We start from the raw sequence: 16,890 nt of genomic DNA on the forward strand, positions 1-16,890 counted from the left end.
TCCTTCCCCAGGAGTGACATGGAAGCTCAGAGATTCATGGCCAATAAGAATATGTTTTTTCTATGAACCTGGATGTGGGTCAGCCCTCCCCACTCCATCCCTACTTACACACTGTATTTTACTTGAATAGAGAATGAATATGTTCAATGGGTAAAAAAAAAAAAAAAATGCCTGAGTCCTCCCATGGAAAAGGACCTGGAAAGCGTCCAAAGAACAGAACTGAACTAGCACCGGGGACTGTTTACAAGGAGATGAGCCCTTGTCTGGCACTGCAACCTGCACCCTTCCCTGTAGCATAACCAGAGGACCAAGTACTCTGACCACAAACAACTCTGGTGAGTTCTGAGGTAGCTCTCCTGGCTTGGGAGAGTCTTGGCTAGATTGCAGCCTTCACTGAGAAAAAGTGAGTGAAAGCTATAGGTAAACTATAAAGCAGTACATGTGTTAGTTGTTACTCTTTTTTTTTTTTTTTTTTTTTGCGGTACGCAGGCCTCTCACTGTTGCGGCCTCTCCTGTTGAGGAGCACAGGCTCCGGACGCGCAGGCTCAGTGGCCATGGCTTACGGGCCCAGCCACTCCGCGGCATGTGGGATCTTCCCGGACCGGGGCACGAACTCGTGTCCCCTGCATTGGCAGGCGGACTCAACCACTGCACCACCAGGGAAGCCCATGTTACTCTTATCATTAACAGAAATCAGCAAATTACAAGGTGATGTCATTTGCTAATTAATCATCTCTTTCTTTGGAGGAACTCTTAGCATGTCAAAACAAAGCTTTTTTAACCCGGAAAAGTTATACATTGTACTTGTTTGTTTGCATTTGTTTTGATTCTGAAAGTTACATTTCATATTCTAAAGGAAGATTTTGGGTACTGCTGAGAAGTACTGAATTCCTCCCATTTACTTCCTCCCCATTGCAATCCTTCAAATCCAGTGCAAATGTCACCTTTATAAAGTCTTCTGATGGCCCTCTCTCCAGCCAAAATTAACAGCTCCTTCCTCTGCATTTTGGAACTTTGTAATTGTAACCCTTTTTAGCATTTCGTCCCTCTGCCTTACATGATAGCTGTTTCACGTCTCTTCACTAGTTAATGGCCTTTCGGGGAGCAGGGGCCATGTCATCTGTGCTTACCCATAAGCTTCTATCACAGTTTACAGATAACAAGTGCTCATGAAACATCCACTAAATTAAAGTTTGTAGTCCTACAACAGAAGTCACAAACTGGCAGGTCATAGGCTAGAAACATCTTTAAATTTTGACGTAATGGCCTATTGGCAGAGTTCACATAAAACTTTGGATGTCTGGCATTTCCCACGGCTTTAATCAACTTGAACGAAGTGGCAGCTGCCCCTTTAAAGGGGGTATACTTCCTCTAGTTTTCTGCAGTTGCATTTCAATCACTTGATCATTTATATTATCTACCTGTCCTCTGTGGACACCCTTCTCACAGAGACACCATTCCCTTATCTCCTTTGACATTAGTCAAAACTAGCTGCCTCCGTTGATGGATGCATGACTGTGCTTATGGTGGAGGCTGTTCAGAACCAAAGACTGTATGTTTGCCTGGATCGATCATGTATAGGCCAACTGCCAAGTAATCAATTGGTTTGCTCTGCTCTATAATCTAATTTAAGGTGGCAAAATGTGATCTGATCATATATTGATTAATTGTTTAAGGCTTAATGGCCTTAATACTAAGCAAACTTCAACCTGAAGCCAGTACAGATAAAATTAATATATACATTAATACCTAGTTCTCATTGGTCTGAGGCTCTACCAGCGTGACGCTTGTACAGTCTCCCTCCTTAATTATTTCTGGGAATCCACCCAGGGGCTACAAGTTGACAAGGCTTTTTCTTTTTATTTATTTATTTATTTATTTATTTATTTATTTTTAACATCTTTATTGGAGTATAATTGCTTTACAATGGTGTGTTATTTTCTGCTTTACAACAAAGTGAATCAGTTATACATATACATATGTCCCCATATCTCTTCCCTCTTGCGTCTCCCCGTTAATGTACTTTTTTTTTTTTTTTTACATTTTTTTTTTATTAGTTTCTGCTTTATGACAAGGCTTTTTCTACCTGAGATCTCTATTTCCCCATGTCCCACTTTTTCCTTGACCTGCTCCAGGCTGGTATCTGATCCCACTGTGCTAGAGAACAGTTCTGATAATCCTTCCAGGTCACCAAATGCAATGGATATTTTTTCAGTGCTCTTTGTTTCCAGTCTCTCGGCAATCCTTGCACTATTTACCATGCTCCCTTTTTCCTGAAGTTCTCTTATTCTTTAGTCACTGTGATACCACACTCTTCATATATTCCTACTGCCTACCTGGCTTCTCTTTGTCCAAAGCTTTCCCTTGCATATTTCTCTCCACCTGATCATTAATATTTGAGTTCTTCAAGGCTGAGTCCTGGTCTTCTTTTCTTCTTCTTCTATATATTCTTCCTAAGAAACATATTCTTGTCCCCAACTTTAACTACTACTCATATGCCAGTGATATCAAAATATATATTTATAGTCTATATTTTTTCTTTGTGTTCTAGACCATGTAAGTCATTGTCTACATGACATCTTTACTTGGATGTCTCAAGGGTATCTCAAGTTTAATTTTTACAAATTCATATCTCCCTCCAAGATTGGTCCTCTTCCAGGGTTATCTACCTAGTAAATATTACAGCCATTCAGTTGAGCAAGTGAAAAAACTGGAAATCATCTGCCTCACTCACCTCCCCACAAAATAAATACCCATCACCAAACTTGGACATTCTGCCTCCCAAATGCCCTGAATCTGGCCACTTGTTTCCATCTATGTCATCCCCTACTGGTCTCAGTTACCATTATTTATCACCTGGACAACTTAGTTTGTTAACTGGCTTCCTCCAGTTCATTCCTATGTTGAACCAGAAAAATCCAGATGCAAATGTAAGCATGCTTAAAGGACCCTTTTAGTGCCTTCCCATTGCTCTTAACCAGAATCCTTGAAAAGGCTGTGCATGCACTGGCTTCTCCCTACTTCTTTTACCCCTGTCATAAATACCCTCCCAGGACTCTGCAAGCCAACCAACTTCTTTAGATGTCAACACAAACATCACTATCCCAGAAAGTCTTTCTTGACCCCCTTTAGTGTGTTCTCTCTGTAATAGCATTAATTATAGTTTGTAATAAATTCACTTTTGTGACTTTGATTAATGTGTTTCCACACTGTGTTTTTGCTCATTATTCCCCTAGGAGTCTCCCTAGCCCCTGTGTAATTCAGGAAATAAATATAATATATACATTTTAGGGGGTAAAATTGTTACTTACCAAATTATTGATCAGAAATATCTGAGTCCTAAGTCCAGCCTAGCTAAACACCCTGGTATACTTCATCAAGTCACTTCCCATTTCAAAGCAATACTGTCTATAAATTGTCTATAGAACAAAGTTAATAGAAATGCTTTAACTGAAAATAAAAACAGATTTCTATGTGTGTGGCTCCATACATCTCTACCCACACCCTAAATTTAGAATTCTTTCGTAGTTTCAAAAAGGAAAGTGTCAAAGATGGATGGTAATGACAGAATATTTAAATTGCTTCAGTAAAACCATTAAAGGGAAACTGGGAACAATATTTTGATTGATTCAGCACAACAAACAAATTGCACTGATATGCTTCTAAATTGCTACTATCATGATCTTTAGCAATTGTATAGTGTAAGTCATTAGCCAATCAAGCACTCAGTATACTGTGTGAGTCTAACAAAAATAGGCTAGATATGATAATTAGGTGAGTGTGTGATCATTACATGAAAATGAACATAGGCTTCTATCAGTTTTGTGGTTATGTATGACCCTCTTTGTCCTTGTGTACTGTACTAATAATTATTCCATTACTTTAAGATTCCCTCTAAAGCATTAATACATACTTGAATTCACATTGATTTCTACATCTGAGCCATAAAAAATACTCTGAGTTGGGTTTAGATTTAAAAAGAAACTACATAGTCTTACTGGTTTCAATTTCCAATCACAGCTTTTCTGCTGAAAATTTCCTGATGTGGTTGCAGAGAATCCTTTGCAGGATTCTTCTTAGGGTATTGGGAGGCAGACTTCAGGGAAAGATATACTATATAATTGAGAAGCAAGGAATTATAGCAAATATTTAAAAGTCGAAGAGTTGTATTCTCTAGACTCTGAAAAAAATTTTAAGGCAAACATATTAACAAAGACAAGTGTCTTTCAAGCACTGTTAACTGCAAGTTCCTCTAGGCCTTTCCATTTCGTTTTCTGAAACACTGGTTTTCAGTGACACCAGCTCATCTGAATGTAAAGTGGAAAATGCCACATCTTCTGTACACTTGGCACTCCTCATCTGGCTAGTTCCCAAATCAGAACAGACTTCAGTGAACACAGAATAAGGGCTAGTGTTTGGTTAAAGTAGGACGTAATTTGAGTCACCTTTTCTGCAAATATTCTGATTAGACTCTAGAGTTTGTTTTTGTTTGAAAGCTGATCGATGGCTGACTGAACTGTGATGCTGAATGGAGTTAGTGCTGTGCTGCACTTCTGAGCAGTGGGGATTATTTGGAAATCGAATCTCCTAACACAATCAATGACTGCCATTTATCTTCCCAAGGCAATTTGACTAATCAGCTTCTCTCATTTTCCTGTATTCTGACCTTCAACCATGCTTCCTATTAGAGGAGAAACACAGAACTCTCCTTTCAACTGCTTTCCATACAATTAACACCAAAGAGAAATAAGTGACTCACAGTCACAGATACAAAATTAGCCAATTATATACTGAAACTGGGGCAAACAATTTTGTCAGTAAAATCAACTGGCACAAGATGCAGACCAATAAAACCGGGACACTGAGCAGAACGTAAGACTTCCAGTCCCTGCAAAATCTCACTCTCCTTCCAGTCTGTCACCCACTAGCACAACTGGACAAATGGACAATAGATAATGGAGACTTGGGAAAAAAAAGGTCATGGCTCTGGAGGGGGTCGTTTAGGGCCAGTTTATTCAGCAGGGCTGTTTGAGTCTGTGGAATGGACCCAAAACACTTCCCTTTCTCTCCCCTAAGCAAACCTTCACATAAAGGCATTAACTTAGCAGCCCTTGGGACAGATGAACGTTATTTTTCAGACATAATTCTTTTTTTCTTGGCATATAATATAGAGGGGAAAAGAGCCATCGGTTTAAAAACTCAAATACTTAAATCTTGGAACACTGTTTGCCAGACATGAAGAATGAATCACTTGATTCAAGGTCATGCCTCTACACAATGAAATGACCAGCCTGAAGCATCACTGAGCCAGGCGCCATGCCATCTTAATAGGGCATCACTCTCCGAGTGGTCAGGGCACACATGGCACATCCATCCGGACTTAGGAGACAGGCCATGGTGATCCAAAGTGACGGGTTCTATTGCTTCATGGTCTTTTCGTTCCATTTGATTAGACACAGCTTCAGTTTTAACTAGTTTACAGATGGAGATGCTCGATGCATTCCAATTTGCAGTGAGGTTATTATGGGGCTAAAAAGTGAGCACTCTTTGGTTATCTGAAGCTTGTGTGGTACAGCTAATAAGCAAAACCTCCATTATTCCATGTGTCTGAATCCTTCCTCAGTAGAAAGTTAGGTGCTTAGAGAGCTCTAGTATCTATTTAAGGTCAATTAGAATACCATTTAATGCATTATTGCTACAGTAATGTACTCTTACCTTTGCAAGGGAGCAAAATGGCCATTTCTGTAAGAGATGGAGAAATGCCACTTTGGCTTGACCTGACATCCTCCTAACCATCATCAGTCATGCCATTTCTGAGGAGAGTGGACCCGTATATTTTATCAATTATAGGGCAGGTGAGGGGGAATTGAACTTAGCTAAGACATAAAGTTGGTCTCTTATAGTATTTCTTTTTTCTTTCTTTCTTTTTTTGGCTGCGTTGGGTTTTCATTGCTGTGTGCCGGCTTTCTCTAGTTGTGATGAGCAGTGCACAGGTTTCTCATTGTGGTGGCTTCTCTTGTTGTGGAGCATGGGCTCTAGGTATGTGGGCTTCAGTAGTTGTGGCTGGTGGGCTCTAGAGCTTAGACTCAGTAGTTGTGGTGCACGGGCTTAGTTGTTCTGCGGTAATGTGGAATCTTCCCATACCAGGGATCAAACCCGTGTTCCCTGTGTTAGCAGGCAGATTCTTAACCACTGTGCCACCAGAGAAGTCCCTTTTATAGTATTTTTAAAAGGCCCAAATACTGACAGTAAATTTCTAATACCCCCAAAACAGTTTGGACATAGTATCTGAAAGCATCACTTGTTATGTTTGCTTGTCAATGGGTCTCTTTCTTTCCCTTTAAGACCAGAATTGCATCGGCAAGCAAATACCCTTAATCTGTCTGAGGAAGGGAGATGTAGAAGTGGGACTGTGTCCCTTGTCCTGTGTCTTTTCAGATCAGACTAACAGTTTCCTTGCACAGCGTCCAAAGGACCATCCATAGAGCATGGGAGACGGGGTAGGTAACAGCCAGGGTCAGCCCAGTGCCCACTGCTGCCAACTGGACATGAAGAATGAATCATGCATTGAAATATCCATGGGAAGGTCTGGTGACCAGGCAGAGAGGCTGACGTTGGAATTGAATAGAAAAGTCTTTGAAATTTTAATTTGTATTATGTAACAGATTCCTGACCCCATTCATAAAGCATCAAAGTTAAGACTCAGATTTCACTATTCTTAAAGACAACAGGCCTCTATAACATGAGTCGAACAAGAAAATCCCAAGATCAGCTAACTTGAAATCCTCAGCAATTTCCTTTTCAATTTTTTTCTCCTTTTTACCACTAACCTCCAAGCTTAAGTCCACTGTGACTTGACAGAACTCTCTGCCTGTAAGTGATTTCAAGAATAACCAAAAGATAACAGTAGGGAGGTGGGTCATCTTTTTCCAAGGTTTTTCCTGGGCTGACGGGGGTCTCATGGAGTCTTTTTATCAGTCCCGTACTGAACTTGGATATCAGTAAACCTGGTAGCTGTGGCTGAATCTGTCCCGCATGTTTGACAAGTGTTATCATGGCAAGTACACTGAGTCTAAGCAGTGCTGGACAGAATAGAAGGAAGAATAATCCCAGAGGGGCAGCTTGGGACAGGGTCCCAAATATTACATTAATCAGATTGTTAGCTTCTCAGCAGCCCTTTCAGTGAACACTGACTGAGGGTGTATGTGTGTAGGGAGGGGAGGGGAGGGAGTGGAGAAGAATGCTTTCTGCCTTTCTATTTTTTCCCCGTTTTTAAAATACATTAATAGACTTTAGTTTCTTAGATCTGTTTTAGACTTACAGAAAAATAATGGAAAGAATAAAGAGTTCCTATATATGCCCTCACTTTCTCCCTCCATTTTTCTCTATTATTAACATCTCGCATTAGTGTAGTGTATTTGCTACAATTAATGAGCCAATACTGATGCATAATTATGAATTAAAGTCCATAGTTGACTTTAGGGTTTACTCTTGGAGATACGCATTCTTTGGGTTTGGACAAATGTACAACGACCTGTATCCATCACTGTAGTATCACACAGAATAGTCCCACTGCCCTAAAAATTTCCTACACTATGTCTATGCATCCCTTCCTCCCCTCAACTCCTGGCAACCACTGATCTTTTCACTGTCTCCATAGTTTTGCCTTTCCAGAATGTGTTATACTTGAAATCATAGAATGTAGCCTATTCAGATCAGTGCTTTCATTCAATAATATGCATTTAAGGTTCCTCCATGTCTTTTCATAGTTTGATAGCTCATTTCTTTCTATTGCCAAATAATATTCCACTGCATGGATTTTCCAGTTTGTTTATCCATTCACCTAGTAAAGGACATCTGGGTTGCTTCCAATTTTGGACCATTATGAACAAATTGCTATAAACATTTGTGTGCAGGTTTTCGTGTCAACACAATTTTCTGCCTTCCTATTTTTTAGTATGAGACTTTGAGAATTTGGGTTAGATACAACCTTAGCCCAAATTCATGTACTCCATAAGTCAAGGAAGAAAAGCAAACATAATAACCACACATCCCAGATGTAGCACACTGATGGGCAATTGTAGTTGTTTGGTAAATACTGGTTAAATGAACAACCAGATGACCCAATAAATAGGTTCACTTGGGGGTGTCATAGACTGAAGTTTGTCCTCCCAAAATTCATACATTGAAGCCTTAACCCCCAACATGATTGTACTTAGAGATAGGGTCTTCAAGGGTGTAAAGTTAAGCGAGGTCATAAAGGTGGGTTCCTAATCTGATACGACTAGTGTCCTTATAAGAAGAGGAAAGCTAGAGAGCTCTCTCCTCTCTCTTTGCACTCACACACAGAGGAAATTTCATGTGAGGACATGGTAAGAAGGTTGCCCGCTGCAATCTAGGAAGAAAACTTTCACCAGAGACCAACTCTGGCACCTTGATCTTGGACTTCCAGCCTCTAGAACTATGAGAATATAAATTTTTGTTGTTTAAGTCATTCTGTCTATAGTATTTTGTCATGGCAGCCTGAGCAGACTCATACAGGGGGTCTCTCTTCAATGATATTCTTAGGGAGGTTACAGTAAGGAGATGAAGAAAAAAATGCTTGTTTTTCTTGCCTATCCTGGGGACCCCTGTGGGTTTGCATAGGCGAGAACCCATTTATCCCTGCTCAGACGTGACTTCCCTCTGCAGTAGGTGCCAAAAGGGGCTCTAATAATGCATCCATATATTATATGTATACATACATATATACATATATATATACACACACACATATCTATAGTTGAGGTTTAGTTCTAAAACTCTAAATGCCAATATCATTAAGCATTCTTGGGAAATGTATGGGTTTTTTAAATAAATTAATTTATTTTTCGCTGTGTTGGGTCTTCGTTGCTGAGCGCGGGTCTAGTTGTGGCGAGTGTGGGCTTCTCATTGCGGTGGCTTCTCTTGTTGGGAGCACGGGCTCTAGGCACGTGGGCTTCAGTCGTTGTGGCATGTGGGCTCAGTAGTTGTGGCTCGTGGGCTCTAGAGCACAAAAGAGCATATTCAGTTTTAAGGATTGTTATGTGTTGTCCGATTACCAGCTATACCCATTTACACTTCTACTAATATTTTTAAAAAATATTCATTTACCAATGCTGGCTGTTGTTACTATAAAAAACAAAAGTAAAGCAAAGTTTGTTAACTTCATAAGCAAAGCACATCTGACAGATTTTACAATTTGTATTTATTTGGAAATTATTGAGGTAGGGTATTTTTATATTTTTTAATGATCATTCATATTTCTGTGACTTGCAATTCACATCTTTTTTCCCTTTTACTATCTGCCCATATTTTTCTTTTTAAATTGAAAGAAACCTTTATCTATTGAGAAGACTAACTCTATGAGCCACATGAATTGCCCATTTCTTCCAGGACCTTCTTTTGACATTCAATTGTGTGTAGGTATTTTTGGTGTGCAATTCTTTTAATTTTTATGCCACTACAATATATTGATCTATTTATTTTTGGTTTCTGCCTTTAGGATCATGTTCAGAAATTCTCACACATAACAAGGTCAAATATATATTTTTTCTGTATTTTTATCTAGTACTTTGTTGTTTGGATTTTTGCGATTAAATCTTTAATCATCCCATAATTATTTGTGCATACAGTGTGCAATAGGAGTCTGGTTCTTTTTAAAGAAGTATGAACCAATTTCCTTCTCTCTCTGACTCTGTTCTATTTCTCACTGACTTCTTGAGAAAATCTGAACTGAATTAGAAGATCTTCCATCAACAGAGATCAGGAAAAGAGAGCTAGAAAGAGAGGGAAGAAAAAAAAAAAGGAGATCAAGGGGGAAATTTTGGTCGAAAAAGCCAAGTAGAAAAGCCACTTTAGTTTCTCCATCTTCTAAATGAGCAGGTTGGACAGGATAATCTGCGGAGCTCTGTTCCAGCTCAACTTTATAGGATTTGAGGATTGAGGGCAAAACACCTCTCTCATCCAGTTTTTCTAAAATGAGACTAGAGCACACTAAACAACTCTAAGCTGAAATGACTTTTAAGCTCAGGAAATACTGGAACCCACCTGAAAGGATCTTCGAGAACTTTTAACCTCAATCAAATCGTTTTGCTGATAAGGACACTGAGTCCCAGGGAGGTTAATGGATCTACCCAAGATCCCATGACCGACCGGTCAGTAGCAGAGCCGGCCCAGGGCTCAGGCCCACAAATCCACCTGCGGCTTCCCTCCCGTCCAGGTCTCTATCGATCTCTTCATTTCCTCTTGTCTTCCTTTTCTTGTCATCTCTTCAGTACGGAATTCATTTCACTCTAATCATGATTGCTCTGCTGGAGGTGACATTGTTTGACAATGAAAGTTGAGAAAGAAGGTAGCTCGCACCAGGAAAAATGTAACAGAGAGAGTCTCTCTCTTAGGAAATGAACCACTTAAGGCAGTGTGTATGTGCTTTAGGCCCTCTCAGGCACTTTAAAATATTTTCCCCTGGGAGCCCAGAGATCTTTTCACTTCTCTTCCGAGAATCTGATTGCAGCCAAAGCAACAGACTCTCCCATTTTTGCCTAAAAGCAATGAAATGATTACCTATATCCTTAATTTAAATTCCCACTGACAGCTCAGACACTGTTGCAGCTGGAGGGGGCGAGCTGACCTTCACATCTATTGTCAGTGTGGAGACAGGGGAATTTTATTGACCAGAGAGGAAAATATGCATTAGGCAAACCAAGCAAGGATGCTCTGACCTATTGGAATATAGTGCGGGGCAAAGGGCACAGGATTAGAGCTGCACATCATCTTAGCGTAAATGCCAGTTGCGTCCCTTTGTGAGCTCTGCTGCGGCCCCTGCCTGTCTGTACCTTGGGGACTGCAAGAGAGTCTCTTTCAGTTGCTCTTTGCTTATCTATGGCATTGGGAGGAGCTTTGCTGCCAGCTGCCTCAGGGCTGCCTCTTGAAAAAAAGGGAAAACAACCGATTGCAACATTGCAAATCCCAGAAATTCCATCTGCATATTTTCGGAGCCTCTGGTACACTGGGTCACTCCTTAGGGGGACAGTTTACTGTATTTGCCTTTAGAAATGAACTTTCAGAAATCACTTAAGGGAATGCCCAATGAGCAATTCCGCTTTCTTCTCCCCATTCCCCACCCCCATCCCCGCTAAGTGTCTTTGGAAAAGCTCCTCTCTGGGGACACTTGTTCCTGGTAATATTAAGCCCCAGTAATGCATGAGACTCCTGGATATTTTTGTTGTTTACTTCTTTCCTCACTTCCCATGTATAGGAGGAGAAGGGCAGGCTCCGGGGCCTGTTATGAGTTCACCAGAGTCCTGGGAACCAGCTGTCTTAGGGGCTGCCTTTCCCTACTGCAGGGATACAGCGCTGTTCTAAGTGGCAAGCACTGGCCTATGTGCTTGATATATATTTTCTCATTAGGCAGGTATTACTAGCATCCCCTTTTGACAAATGAAGGAACTGTGGCACAAAAAAGTTCAGTAACTCCCCAAGGTGATACAGCAAGTAAGTACAGGAGCTGTGATGTGAACTCAGGCATTTTGATTCTAAAGTCCATGCCCTTAATTACATTCCCTCTTCTCTCTTTCTCATTCTCTCTCTCTGAAGCAGAGGCTTTTGGTGCCCCACCCAGATTCCCTTTAGCAGGCAGTGCCCTATGCCCTAATTGCTATTGCTGTTGACTCATACCAGTTCATGGCCTTCTCATCTGCCCAGCTGTTATAACCCCCTCTGTAACTCTTCGTTCCAGGAGTAGCTTCTTAGTTCTTATGCAGAAGATAAGAGAGCACCCAGGACAGGGCAGCATTCACCTGGTGAGGGAGCAGCAGCGACAGGAACCCTGGAGGAGATGGGGGTACTTATCAGGCCCTGTGAATGCCCAGTGGACAAGATTGGTCATCAGCAGAGGCCGGGGGGTTGGGGGAGAGCTCAGCAAAAGGCACCTGAGACTCTTCTGGAGCCTCCAAGACAATTTGGCAGGTGTTAGAGGGGCTGTGTGAACAGGTGGGTGTAAGGGGAACACAACTGGTTTATTAAAGTTAATTCGATTTCTTTTGAATCTGTAGCTGATGAGGCCTAGGGTCACACTAGTTACTTTTGCTGGGTAACACGTTATCCTAAAACTTAGGGGCATAAAATGATTGATTTATTTGTCTTATATATTCCATGGGTCAGGAATTCAGGGAGGGTACAGCAGAGACAGCTTGTCCCTGTTCCATTATGTCTGGGGCCTTGGCTGGGAAGAGTCAAAGGTTGATGGTGACTCTATGCTGGGGGCTGAAATCATCCGGAAGTGCCTTCACTCACAGGTCTGGCTGTCCTAAAAAAGGACAAAAGAGACCCAGATGATCATCCATCTGCAGGACACATAGACTGATGGCAGAGTGGACCAAAAGGGAGCTAAGGACCTCGTTCATGGAAAGCACCAAACAGAGGGCAGGCTAGGAGGATGGATGACATGCTGCATCCTTGTACCAAAACCTGACAGATGAACTTTCTTGTTTCCCTTCTGGGGTTCCCATCTTTTCTCAGGTCTACTTGGTAGCAGCCCCTGATTCAAGCAGGAAATGGTCTGAACGCTTTAGAAATAGTTATGAGAATGGATATGAAATTAGTCACTAGATCAAGTATGTTATTTCTGGAAGGAATTTTGGAAACTATCTAAATCAGTAATTTTTAATAATTAAAAACAAAACATTTTTTCAAACACAACATAAGGTTCAAGCCCAATGTTCAGAGCAGATAAAAGCATAGCTGATTTGACTGAAGCAGGGGTAGGGGGTTCATGTGTCTACTCATTCATTCCACACCTGTGTGCAGCCCTGGGGATCTTTTTGATGAGGAGGACATTGAGTCCCAGAGATTTGAAATGATTTACCCAAAGCCACACAACCGGTTTTTTTTTGTTGTTTATTTTTTTTGCAGTACGCGGGCCTCTCGCTGTTGTGGCCTTTCCTGCTGTGGAGCACAGGCTCTGGACATGCAGGCCCAGCGGCCATGGCTCACGGGCCCAACCACTCCGCGGCATGTGGGATCCTCCCAGACCGGGGCACGAACCCATGTCCCCTGCATCGGTAGGCAGACTCTCAACCACTGCGCCACCAGGGAAGCCCCCCAACCGGTTTTTGATGGAGGTGAGAATGGGACCCTGGATTCTGACTCTCAGATTAGGGCTATCCTACTTTTAAAATTAACATTTTTCACTATATCACATGAATAGCATACTCACTGTAGAAAATCTAAAAAATACAGACATGTACAAGAAAATAAAAATCATCTTTAATTCCATGACCAAGGAATAACAATTTTTAACATTTTGATGTAGATCTTTTCAATCTTTTATCTTTGTGTATATACACATGGTAACCTAAAATAAACATTGTTTTATAGCCTGTTTTTTTTTCTTCATAATTTCATGAGATTTCCCATGTCATTAATTTTTTATAACACCACTTAATGGTTGCATATCGTTCAATCATAAAGAGGTACCATGATTTATTTAATGGATCTCCTGTTACACTTTATCTATTTTTTTTCATTTTTCCCTTTTACAGCTATAAACTAAATTGTGATAAACATCCTTGCAGATATATCTTCATGCACATCTGGGTTAATTTGATTATAAATTTTAAATTTATAGGCATACAGTCCTAGGAGTACATTTTTGGGTGAAAATGTATATGTGTTTATTAAAGTCTTTTGATACCTTCTGCTAAATTGGCTAGGATTCCTTCTCTGTAGCACCACAGTGTCTCCTCCTAGAAGACCACTCTGCATTGCATGGTAGTGATATTCATGATGTTCACCCTTGGGAAGAGTTATATTCACTGTTTTGAGTTCTATTTACAAGATAAAACCATAGCAACATTGACCTGGAGAGAACTTCAGAAGCTGGATAGATCATCTCTCTCCCTATTATAACTAATACAATTTAACCTGGGAGTGAATGAAGTGAAGAGAAAAGTAGTGACAGGAAAATTTCAAGATTTAAAATAAATCAATTCCCTGCCATTCCAGGGTCATTTACAAAAGTGAATGACTAGGTTATAAAGAAATAAGTATCAGGATTTCTTGCTTTAGCCTAAGCTTGGATTTAGGCATATTTGGTTATGTTCAGAGGATTGGTAGGGTATGTGTGCCAAGGGTGTCTTAATAAGAGGTACCTAAGGAAATGCAGGTGACTCAAGAACTTCAGAAGGAATGGAAGATTCTGAAGATAAGGATGATCATCTCCAGGCTTGTATTGGTTTTTGTTTGGTTTTTATTGTTTGTTTGTTTTTGTTGGCTTGTTTTTGTTCTTTTTTTGCTGCAGTAGCAAATTGCCACAAACTTTTCTGGAGGCCAGAAATCTGAAATTAGTCTTATGTGGCTAAAATCAAGATGTAGATAGGGCTGTTTCCTTCTAGAGATTCCAGGGAAAATTCATTTTTTGCCTCTTCCAGGTTTTGGTGGCTGCCAGCATTCCTTGGTTTGTGGCTACATCACTCCAATGTCTGCTTCCATGGTCACATCACCTTGTGCTCTCCTGACATCAAATCTCCCTATGCGCCACTCCATCCCCCCCTCCAACCCAATCTTACAAGGACACTTGTGATTACATTTAGGGTCTGCGAAAATAATCCAGAATAATTTCCCCATCTCAAATCCTTAACTTAATCATACCTGAAAGTCTCTTTTGCCACACATGGTAACTTCACAGGATCCAGGAATTAGGGTCTGGGGTTATCTTGGATCGGGGGGGGGGGTGTCATTATTTGACCTACAATGAGGCCCTGCTGAAAGAGTGCATGCCTAAACCTTAGGTTAAGGAAGCTGTGATAAGACTGTCAAGAGGAAAGTACACTGAAAAAATCTACTTCGTCCAAGTCTAGATGGCTGCAGACTACCATAAGCAACCAGGAGCAAAGGCAGAGCAGCAGCACTAGTGGGCCCTCAGTGTCATTCATTGGAGCCACTGATGCCCACAATATAAGCACTATTGGCCCAAATATCAGTGCCCTTGGCCTTGGACTCATTACCTGAGCTGAGAGCACAGTAGTAGAATCATGTGCCTTTATGATAGTCCCTTGGCTTGGTCTAGCTCTTGCCTTTGTTATTACCAAAGAAATCTGGAGCAGAAAAGACAAGAACTTTTGGAAATGTAGCTCGAGGACAATATTCAGAGCTGACAAAGATTATAGCTATAAGAACCATTTGAGGATTTGAAGGGGGGCAGATTTCCCACAGAGTAAGTGCGATGAGGTCGAGCCGGAAGAATCCTGTGTTGAGTTTCTGTCAGCCATTCACATCTGGTGACCGGTGGGCCTGGGAAAGTGGGTTATACAAACACGCCAGAGCTCATGTGTCTATGGAGAAGGCTCAAAGTAGATATCTGCAAGACTGCTGATGACCCAGATGCAGCCACAGCTTAACACTTTGGTCACTCCTTCTTGGGAGTGTCTTCAAGATCTTTGGCTCATCCTTTATAATATCTCCATTGATCACAAATGTTCATCGCTCCTTAAGAGAGGAATTGATTTATTTTAAAACATCCAAAACTGTTTTAAAACAAGTTTACTGAATAAAGTATTTGATCAGATTCTTTTTCTTTTTTGTCAAAAGGAAGTGTGACTTTAAATCAGGGGTAGGAAAACTGTGGCCCATGGGCCAAATATGACCTGCTGCTTGTTTTTACAAATAAAGTTTTATTGGTACATAGCCAAGCTCATTCATTTAAATATTATCTGTGGCTTCTTTCAGCTAGTACAGCAGAGGTGAGTAGTTGCAACAGTAACTGTATGGCCTTTAGAACCTAGAATATTTACTATCTGGTTGTTTGCAGAAAAGTCTTACAAATCCCTTCTTTGGAGCCACATACTATCTGCATGGCCGTTGTTCCTTTTCTTTCTTCCTTCTTTCTTTCTTTTCCTTCTTTCCTATCGTCCTTCCTTTTACAATTCGTTAAAAAGGTAAACACCATTCTTTGCTGCAGAGCCATACAAAAACAGATTTCTGACTATAGTTTGCCAACCCCTGCTCTAAACTAAAGCATTGATTCTAATTGCATTACTTAAGACTATTTTAATTACAGGTAATAGAAAACCTAGGCCAAAGTGCTTTAAGCAAAGGGAAAAAGGACTTTACTGGATCATATCACTGGAAACTCCAGGAAAATCTCTAATGTCAGAAAATCTCTAATGTCTCTAATCTCTAAACCTGTGTTGATGCAGAGGTTTGCAACTTCATCCCCAGGGACTCTATGTCTCTGTGCTTCTCTCAGCTCTGACTTTTCAGTGGGTGGGCTTCGTCCCCATGTGACTCCACTTGTTGCAGCAGAAATGCACGATTCCAATCATCATATCCTTGTACCACACCATCCAAAGAAAACTGTTCCAGTGGCTTTCTTGGAGAGTGAAAAAGCTTCTTTATGAACAGCTCCCAGCAAATAGCTCACATCTCATTGGCTCATAATGGGTGACATGCCCATCAATGAACCAATAACTGTAGTCCAGGAATAGACTTCTCTTGCTATCTCAAGCTAATTTCACCTAAACATTATAGCAAATGGGAGAGGATTTGGTTATGCCAGTGGAAATATAGACCCTTGCTAAGTAAGGAGTGGTCCATGGAGCAGCAACCTCTGTACCACCAAGGAGAAATACAGGTCAGACAGAGTGTCAGGTCCCACCCTACACGTACAGAATCGAAATCTGTGTTTGCACAAGGCTCCCCAGATGATTCAGCTGCACATTCAAGTCTGAGAAGCACTGACTGCTCTACTAAGAAAGGAGAATGGATGCTGAGCAGTAGCAACAGTTGACTGCTACACAGATTTCCTTGTGATGGTGCTAAATTGATTCTGACAGCATTTTCCATCAAGGAGATTACAGAATGAGTTGAGCA

Source organism: Mesoplodon mirus (assembly GCF_964341445.2).
Source record: "Mesoplodon mirus genome assembly, chromosome: 4".
Classification (NCBI taxonomy): domain Eukaryota; kingdom Metazoa; phylum Chordata; class Mammalia; order Artiodactyla; family Ziphiidae; genus Mesoplodon; species Mesoplodon mirus.